This window comes from Myotis lucifugus, unplaced genomic scaffold (assembly GCF_000147115.1).
Source record: "Myotis lucifugus unplaced genomic scaffold, Myoluc2.0 scaffold_18, whole genome shotgun sequence".
NCBI lineage: Eukaryota > Metazoa > Chordata > Mammalia > Chiroptera > Vespertilionidae > Myotis > Myotis lucifugus.
Genome location: NW_005871066.1, coordinates 11508920 through 11516700, shown reverse-complemented (window position 1 = coordinate 11516700; position 7781 = coordinate 11508920).

Sequence of the window (7781 nt, the reverse complement as noted above, 5' to 3'; positions counted from 1 at the left end):
GCGTACAATTCTATAATACATCACTTATATATTGCATTGTGCGCTCACCACCCAAAGTCTAGTCTCCTTCCTTCACTATATATTTTACCCCCTTTACCCACTTTGACCTCCCTCCACCCCTCTTGTAGTTTGTCTTTTCATTCTCTAACAGTGTCTTTCACAGAACAAGTTTTTAAAAGATTTTTATGAAGTCCAGTTTATCATTTTTCCTTTTATGGATTATGCTTCTGGGGTCAAATCTAAAAGACTCTTTCCAGCCCCACAGTCACAGATTTCATCCTGTGTTTTCTAAAAGTTGTAGTTTTATAACTTCTACTTAAGTCCGTAGGACTCATTTTGAATTAATTTCTATAAAAGGTGTGAGGTTTAGGTTGAAGTTCATGTTTTGGAGGGAGGGGGCCTGGGAATATCCAATCGCTCCAGCACCATTTGTGGAAAAGGCTATCATTTGACCATTGACTTACTGTTGCATCTTTGCCAAAAATTAGTGGGGCAGATATATGTGGATCTATTTCTAGTTTGAGATAATCACAAAAGATGCAGATGAAAATGACAAAGCTTCAAGAAATTAGAGAGATGCTAATAAATATGAAAGGCATATAAAGTAATTTAGGACAAGGATAGCGCTATTCCTGAATAAAAACCCACCGAGTAGAAGGCCAGAGACGTATTCAAAGAGAATTTTCCTAAAATGAAGGAAGAGGTGAATCTGGGTTCTGGCCGGGTAGTTTAGTTGGTTAGAGCATGGTCCCAATACACCAAGGGTACATGCAAGAAGCAACCAGTGAACACATAAATAAATGGAACAACAAATCTCTCTCTCTTTCTCTCTCTCAAGTCAATAAATGAAAAATTTAAAGTGAATTTGCAGTTTGAAAGAACTTAGTGTTCCTTGAAATTTTGAGAAAAAGCACCTGACACAAAAATTACTCAAACTTCAAGAATAAAATAATTTTTTAAGTATTTCAAACAGATAAAGCAAGTCATATTTAAGGTTGGTAAAAAAAAAATGTGGTTAGCTTCAGACTTCTCAAAATAAATATTCAAGAAAAATAGTGGAGCTTTGTTTATAAAATTCTGAGAAAATGAAAATGCTACTTAAGAATATTCAGCCCAGATAAAATATTATTCAAATATAAAAAAGGCAAAGGTAGACTTTGTCAAACATGAAAATGTTAAAGGAATATAACATCCATGATGTAACTTTCAGAACAACAAAAATAGCAATAACTGTTTGACAATGACATTAAGTCAATTAAAAGATTAATCAATATAAAGAACTCAGTAATAGAAAAGTCATATAAAAGGATTGGGGATAAACATGGATCCATTTAAATAGTATGACCAGTAACAAACAATTATGGGAATGATGGTTACAGAACAGAGTATGAATGGGATAAGTTTGAGTAATGCAAATATAATAATATAACAAAAATCAGAAGATGAAAGAGTGAGGTTAGAGGAAATGTGAGATTTCAAAGATACTTATCTTTCAAAGCTGGGAGTTAAGAGCTATTGTTTAGATTGAAACATGTATTTTAAAATCTTTAGAGAGGCCCGGCCGGAGTGATTCTGTGGTTGAGCGTTGACCTATGAACCAGGAGGTCATGTTTCGATTCCCGATTCCCCGGTTGGGGCACATGCCCAGGTTGCAGGCTCGATCTGAGTGTGGGGAGTGCAGGAGGCAGCCGATCAATGATTCTCTCTCATCATTGATGTTTCTCTCTCTCTCCCTTTCTTTCTCTTTGAAATCAATAAAAAATATCGAGAATTTTTAAGAAGTAATATTTCAATTTAAACAATAGCTCTTGACCTCTAACGAATGAAGTAGCTTTGGGGAAACAATATCTTTTGTGGTAAGGAAGTATTTAAAGTTCAACAATTCCTTTAATTTCACTTTAATTTCTTTTTTCTTGTATTAAATTAAATTAAAAACTGATTGATAATAATACTATCAAATCAGTTTTAATCTTAGTACAATTTTATAACTATTAAATGTACTGCTGATTTATACTAACACTGATTAACACATATTTAAAACTTTGTAGGAGTCTAGTTCCTGGGATATTAAAATGGGGTAATTTTGAAACCTGAAAAGTCAGTGTTCATGCTACCAGCACCTATAGGTAGAAACGAGAATTGAATCTTAATGGGTGCTTTATTCAGATGGCCAGCGATATGAGAAGATGGCAGGTTATGTACCCATCCTACATCTCAAGTCGGCCTTTTTTTTTTTGAGAGAAACATCAATGATGAGAGAGAATGATTGATCGGCTGCCTCCTACTGGGAATTGAGCCTGCAACCCAAGCATGTGCCCTGACCTGCAATAGAACTGTGATCTCCTGGTTCATGCATGGGTTGAAGCTCAACCACTGAGCCACACCAGCCAGGTTCAAGTCTGCCCTTTTTTTTTTTAATAAGGAGAAGAAAAGTGTAGGTAAAGGGTTTGAAATTCAGGGGAAAAGGTTAGTCAGATAAAAGTTGCAGTCAGGTGATTTTCTGAGCATCCCTTCATCTGCTGACAGTGACCTGGGCTGCCGGAAAGTCTCTTCCTGGAGCACAATGGCTTGGATACCATCTTGATTGTGTCCAGTCCTCCTGGGCACAAGGGTCAAATTGCTTCCAGGTTTCCTGGAGTCCTGGGGATAGGCCGTCGTACATTTTAGTTCCTGGAACAATAGCTTTTTACACGCATTAATTATCAAGCCTATTAACTACATAATTAAGCTAAATATTTTTAAGTTCTTGAGTTCCTCATGAATTTGAAGAGAGTTTAATGATGGTACTATTTACAAATGCAGGGGCAGGGTTTAAAGAAGCCAACAAGGGGATTACAGCATTGCAGAACTAGTGACAGCTAAGACCTGTATCCACTTAGTCTCAAAGGTAGAAGAGGAAGGAAAGGCCACTAGAACACAGAGAGGGCAGCTGCATGAACCTACGTGGAGAAATGCATCAACCCCCAAAGAGAAACCTGAGGGATAAGTGTACTCACCTCACTTCTCCAGGCTTCTGTGTCCTGCGGTGACTTTTACTGGCTAAACCCAGCTAGAAACTGATTGAATCAAGCAATCAATGCAGGTCACTGTCCTGCAGTACAGGATAGAATGACAACGGGTGAGGAGTGGCTATAGCCCAGCCCCTCGTGATTTTAATGCCCCTAGTATTTCTGTAGAATAGAATTAAATCATTTAGTTCTTAAGTAGGCCTTTGTTCACATGTTAATCGCTCTTTCTGCTTAGCTCCTTTTGTTCTCATGAATGTAGTCATCAGTTGCTGATGTGGTGTCTATTTGTCAAGCAGGAGGAGATAACTTCAGGGTCACGTGGAGAATTTATGAGTTTGTTTTGCAGAAAGAAAGAATGTCTTCAAGGTTTCTGTGACCAGCTGCTGCCTCCCAGGACTCTGATGTGAAAAAAGTGTTATCTATGACTAAAGAAACACAGACTTCTCTCTCAGTTCCCTGGGACCTCCCCTCCCCTACTCCCTAGCTGCATAAAAACTCCCTACTTTTGTTTTTTTGAGAGAGCTGGATTTGAGAGATCTTGTTCTCCTGTCATCCTCTTGCCTCAGCCAGATCCAATAAACCTTTCTCTGACTCCAAGTACCAGTGTCCCCATGTTTTGGCCTACTAGGGCATCGGGCACATGAACCTAAATTTTGGGAGGTGATTCTGCAACATGGGCACAAAAGGAAGATATCCAGATACTTTTTTAATAAACACAGAATCTATTGTATTTCCCATTCTTTTAAAGAGTATTGATTGCATATTCAATCCATCCATCATCCATCCATCCATCCAATCAACCTTTCTAGCCATATACATGCATAGGAAGATATCTGGAATGTTACCATAATGGTAATGGTGATGCTTTTTGGATGATGAGATTTGATGTATTTTTTAAAAATTGAGATATAATTTATATAGCCTAGGATTTACCCCTTTAAAATTGTAATATTCAATGGTTTTTAGTGTAGTCATAAGGTTATACAACCATCACCACTATCTAACTTATGAAAATTTTCATTACCCCTAAAGAAACTCCATAACCATTAGCAGTCATTCTCCATTTCTCCCTACCCCAGCCCCTAGCAACCACTAATCTACTGTCTCTATGAATTTCCTATTCCGAACATTTCATATAAATGGAACACATACTATTTGGCCTTTTGTGACTGGCTTTTCTCACAGCATAATGATTTTAAAATTCATCCAGGCTGTAACATGTATCAATACTTCATTCCTTTTTGTTGAGAATAATATTCCATTGTACAGATATACCACATTTTGTTTATTCATTAATTAACGCACACTTTTAGGCTATTATGAGTAGTGGTATTATAAACATTTGTGTATAATTTTTGTGGGGACATATGTTTTCATTTCTAGGGTATATACCTAGGAATGGCATTGCCGAGTCAAATGGTAAGGAGCTGCCAAACTTGTCCACAGCAGTTACACCATTTACATTCCCATTAGCAATGGTACGAGCTGAAATTTCTCCATAGTCTCGTCAACATTGTTACTGTCTGTCTTTTTCATTATACCATCTTAGTGTGTATGAAACAGAAGCTTATGCCAGAACTGGTTTTGCTCAGTGGATAGAGCGTCAGCCTGCAGACTCAAGGGTCCCAGGTTCGATTCCGGTCAAGGGCATGTACCTTGGTTGCGGGCACATCCCCAGTGCGGGGCATGCAGGAGGCGGCTGATCGGTGTTTCTCTTTCATCGATGTTTCTAACTCTCTATCCCTCTCCCTTCCTCTCTGTAGAAAATCAATAAAACATATTTAAAAAAGAAAAAGAAACAGAAGCTTAGCATTAGCTTTGATTTGCATTTTTCTGATGGCTATGATGTTGAGCATCTTTTTGTGTGTTTATTGGCCATTTGTATTCTTTTTTGGAGGAATATCTATTTAAATCCTGTGTCCAATATTTGGTAAAAGTTTTATTGAGATATAATTCACATGCTATATAACTCACCCACTTAAAGTATACCATTGAGGAGCTTTCAGTATATTAATAAAGTTGTGCCACCATCATCACTAATTTCAGAACACTTAAATCACTTCAAAAAAGAAACCCCATACCCAGTAACTGTCAACCTTTAATCCTCCCATTTCCCCAACCCTAGACAACCATTAATCTGCTATAGATTTGCCTATTCTATTTTATAAATGGAATCATAAAAGATGTGGTCTTTCATATATCATTGAACATACTGCCTTCTCTCACTTAAAATAATGTTTTTAAGGTTCATCCATGTCGTTGCATGTAGAAGTCCTTCATTGTATTATTAATATTCTGTTGTATGGACATACCAAAGTTTACTTGTCCATTCATCAGCTGATGAACATGTGGGTTGTTTCCAACTTGTTATTAGTATACAAGTGGACACATGCTTTTATTTCTCTTGGGTAAACCTTGGAGTGGAATTGGTGGGTTAAATCATAACTATGTTTAACTTTTTTTGAAATATGTTTTTATTGGTTTTAAAGAGAAAGGAAGGAAGGGAGAGGGGGAGAGAGCAAGAGAGAGAAACATCCATGTAAGAAAGAAACATTGATCAGCTGCCTCCTGCACGCCCCTACTGGGGACTGAGCCCAAAACTCCGGCATGTGTCCTGACTGGGAATCAAACCAGTGACCTTTTGATGCATGGCACTGTGCTCAACCAACTAAGCCACACTGGCCAGGGCTATGTTTAAGTTTTTGAGGAACCACGAAGACTATTTTTAAAAGTGGCTATACCATTTTACATCCCAGCCCCCCCCCCCCAAACACACACACCCCAGCAGTACATGAGGGTTCTATATCGCCACCAATTGTTGATATTCTCTCTCTCTCTTTTTAAGCCATCTTAATGGAGGTAAAATGGTATCTCATTGGGATTTTAATTTTGACTTTGACTTGAGGATGAAATCCAGGTTCCGGGTTGGAATGTTTGGGTGAATGGAGATATCATGGGCTGTTTCGCATTGGATATTATAGGAAGAGACTTAGGAGGGAGGTGGTGAATTGCATTTTGGACAAGTTGATATTGAGGCGACAATGGGATATTCAGATGCAGTTGTCTAGTAATTGAATGGTTAAGTGGGCATGGAGCCCAAGAGAAAGGGCTGGTTGGGTAGGCAGGGAAGTCCTCAGGTGGAAATGGAAACCCTCGGGAAGTGTGCAGTAGAAGAAGCCCAGATCCAGAACCCCCAGGAGACCAACCTTTATGGCAAATTAGTGTGGTGTTTCAGAGCACCGGGCTTCGAGCCAGGCAGCCTGTTCTCAGCATTGTGACCTAAGGCAAGTTATTTATCTTAGTTTCCACATCTGTAAGATGAGCATAACAATAACACAGCTGGAACAGTGCATGCTACTTTTCGTTTCTTTAAAATATCTACGAATAAAAAGCTGCCAAAGAAGGCGAAGAAGGAGGAGAAGCTCTAAGATATTATGAGAAAAGAAAATTTCAGCGATCATGTCAAATTCTGCCAATACGACTATAAGATAAGGTCTGTGAAATGTCCATCTTTCAGCAATTAGTGGCCTCACCAAGTGCAGGCTCTATGCAATGAAATGACTGTAAAGGGTTGAAGAGTAATTAGGGGTGGACACTGATACATCCTTCCCTGCCCTGATGCGCCGGGCTCTCCCAGTAGATGCTTCCTTTCATGACAGTCAGTTACGGATCTGATCCCACTTTTTCCAATCAGTTTCAGCCACCAATGGGATATGTTGCACCAGGTTACCATTTTATTTTATTTTTGAGAGGAAGGGAGAGGGATAAAGAGATAGAAACATCAATGATGAGAGAGAAATAATGATTGACTGCCTCCTGCATGCCCCTCACGGGGGATGTGCCCTGACCAGAATCGAACCAGTGACCTCTTGGTTCATGGGTGATGCTCAACCACTGAGTCACACTGCTGGGCACCAGGTTACCTTTTAAAAATTAGTACATATCGTTACTGATTTTTTATGGCGAGAGGAAGGGAGAGGGAGATAGAGAACATCAATATGAGATCGAAACACAGATTGGCTGCCTCGTACACGCCCCCTACCTGGGATGGAGCCCACACCAGGGCATGTGCCCAGACCCGGGGATCCAACCGGGGGCCTTGAAAGGGCATCAGATGACGTTCAACCGACTGAGGCACAGCGGCCGGGGCGCGCCAGGCTACCGTCACCTCCTCCACGTCTGGGCCTGCACCCTCAGGGCCTAGGCTTAGGCGACTGGAGTGACTGATGACGCAGGGCTCCTAGACTCCCTGTAGCCTATTACCTAGAGTGGACGCTCAGCGCCAGGCCCAGGGAGATAGAGCCCTTCCGCGAGGAGTGTCATTCCCATCGTGGCCACAAGGTGGAGCCCTCGCTCTCCTCTGGGACCTGCCCCCGTGACGACCCCGCCCCCGCCCCGACCTCGGAAGCACTTCGTCCACCCCGTGCCCCGCAGAGATGGCGGCTGCGGCGGCCCGAGCCCGTGATCTCACCCTCGGCGCGGCCGCCGCTTTTGGAGTTTCGCCCCGGAGGTTTCCTGGTCGGAGGCGCTGCCGGGACGGGGTGAACTGCCTTCCTCCCTCCAGGCGCCGCCCCCGGGGGGGGGGGGCCTTCTCCCGGGAACCCCCGTTCGCAGGGCCCTTTCCCCTCCGGGCCGGGGGGGCGGCGCCGCTAACCCGGGAAGGGGGGGGGGGGGGCCCCGGCCTCCGAAAAAGCCCCCCCGCGCCCGCGAGGGCTCCCTGTTTTCCCCTTTTCCCGCCGAGAGAGGTGTTTGGTTCCCCAGGGTGGGGGGGGG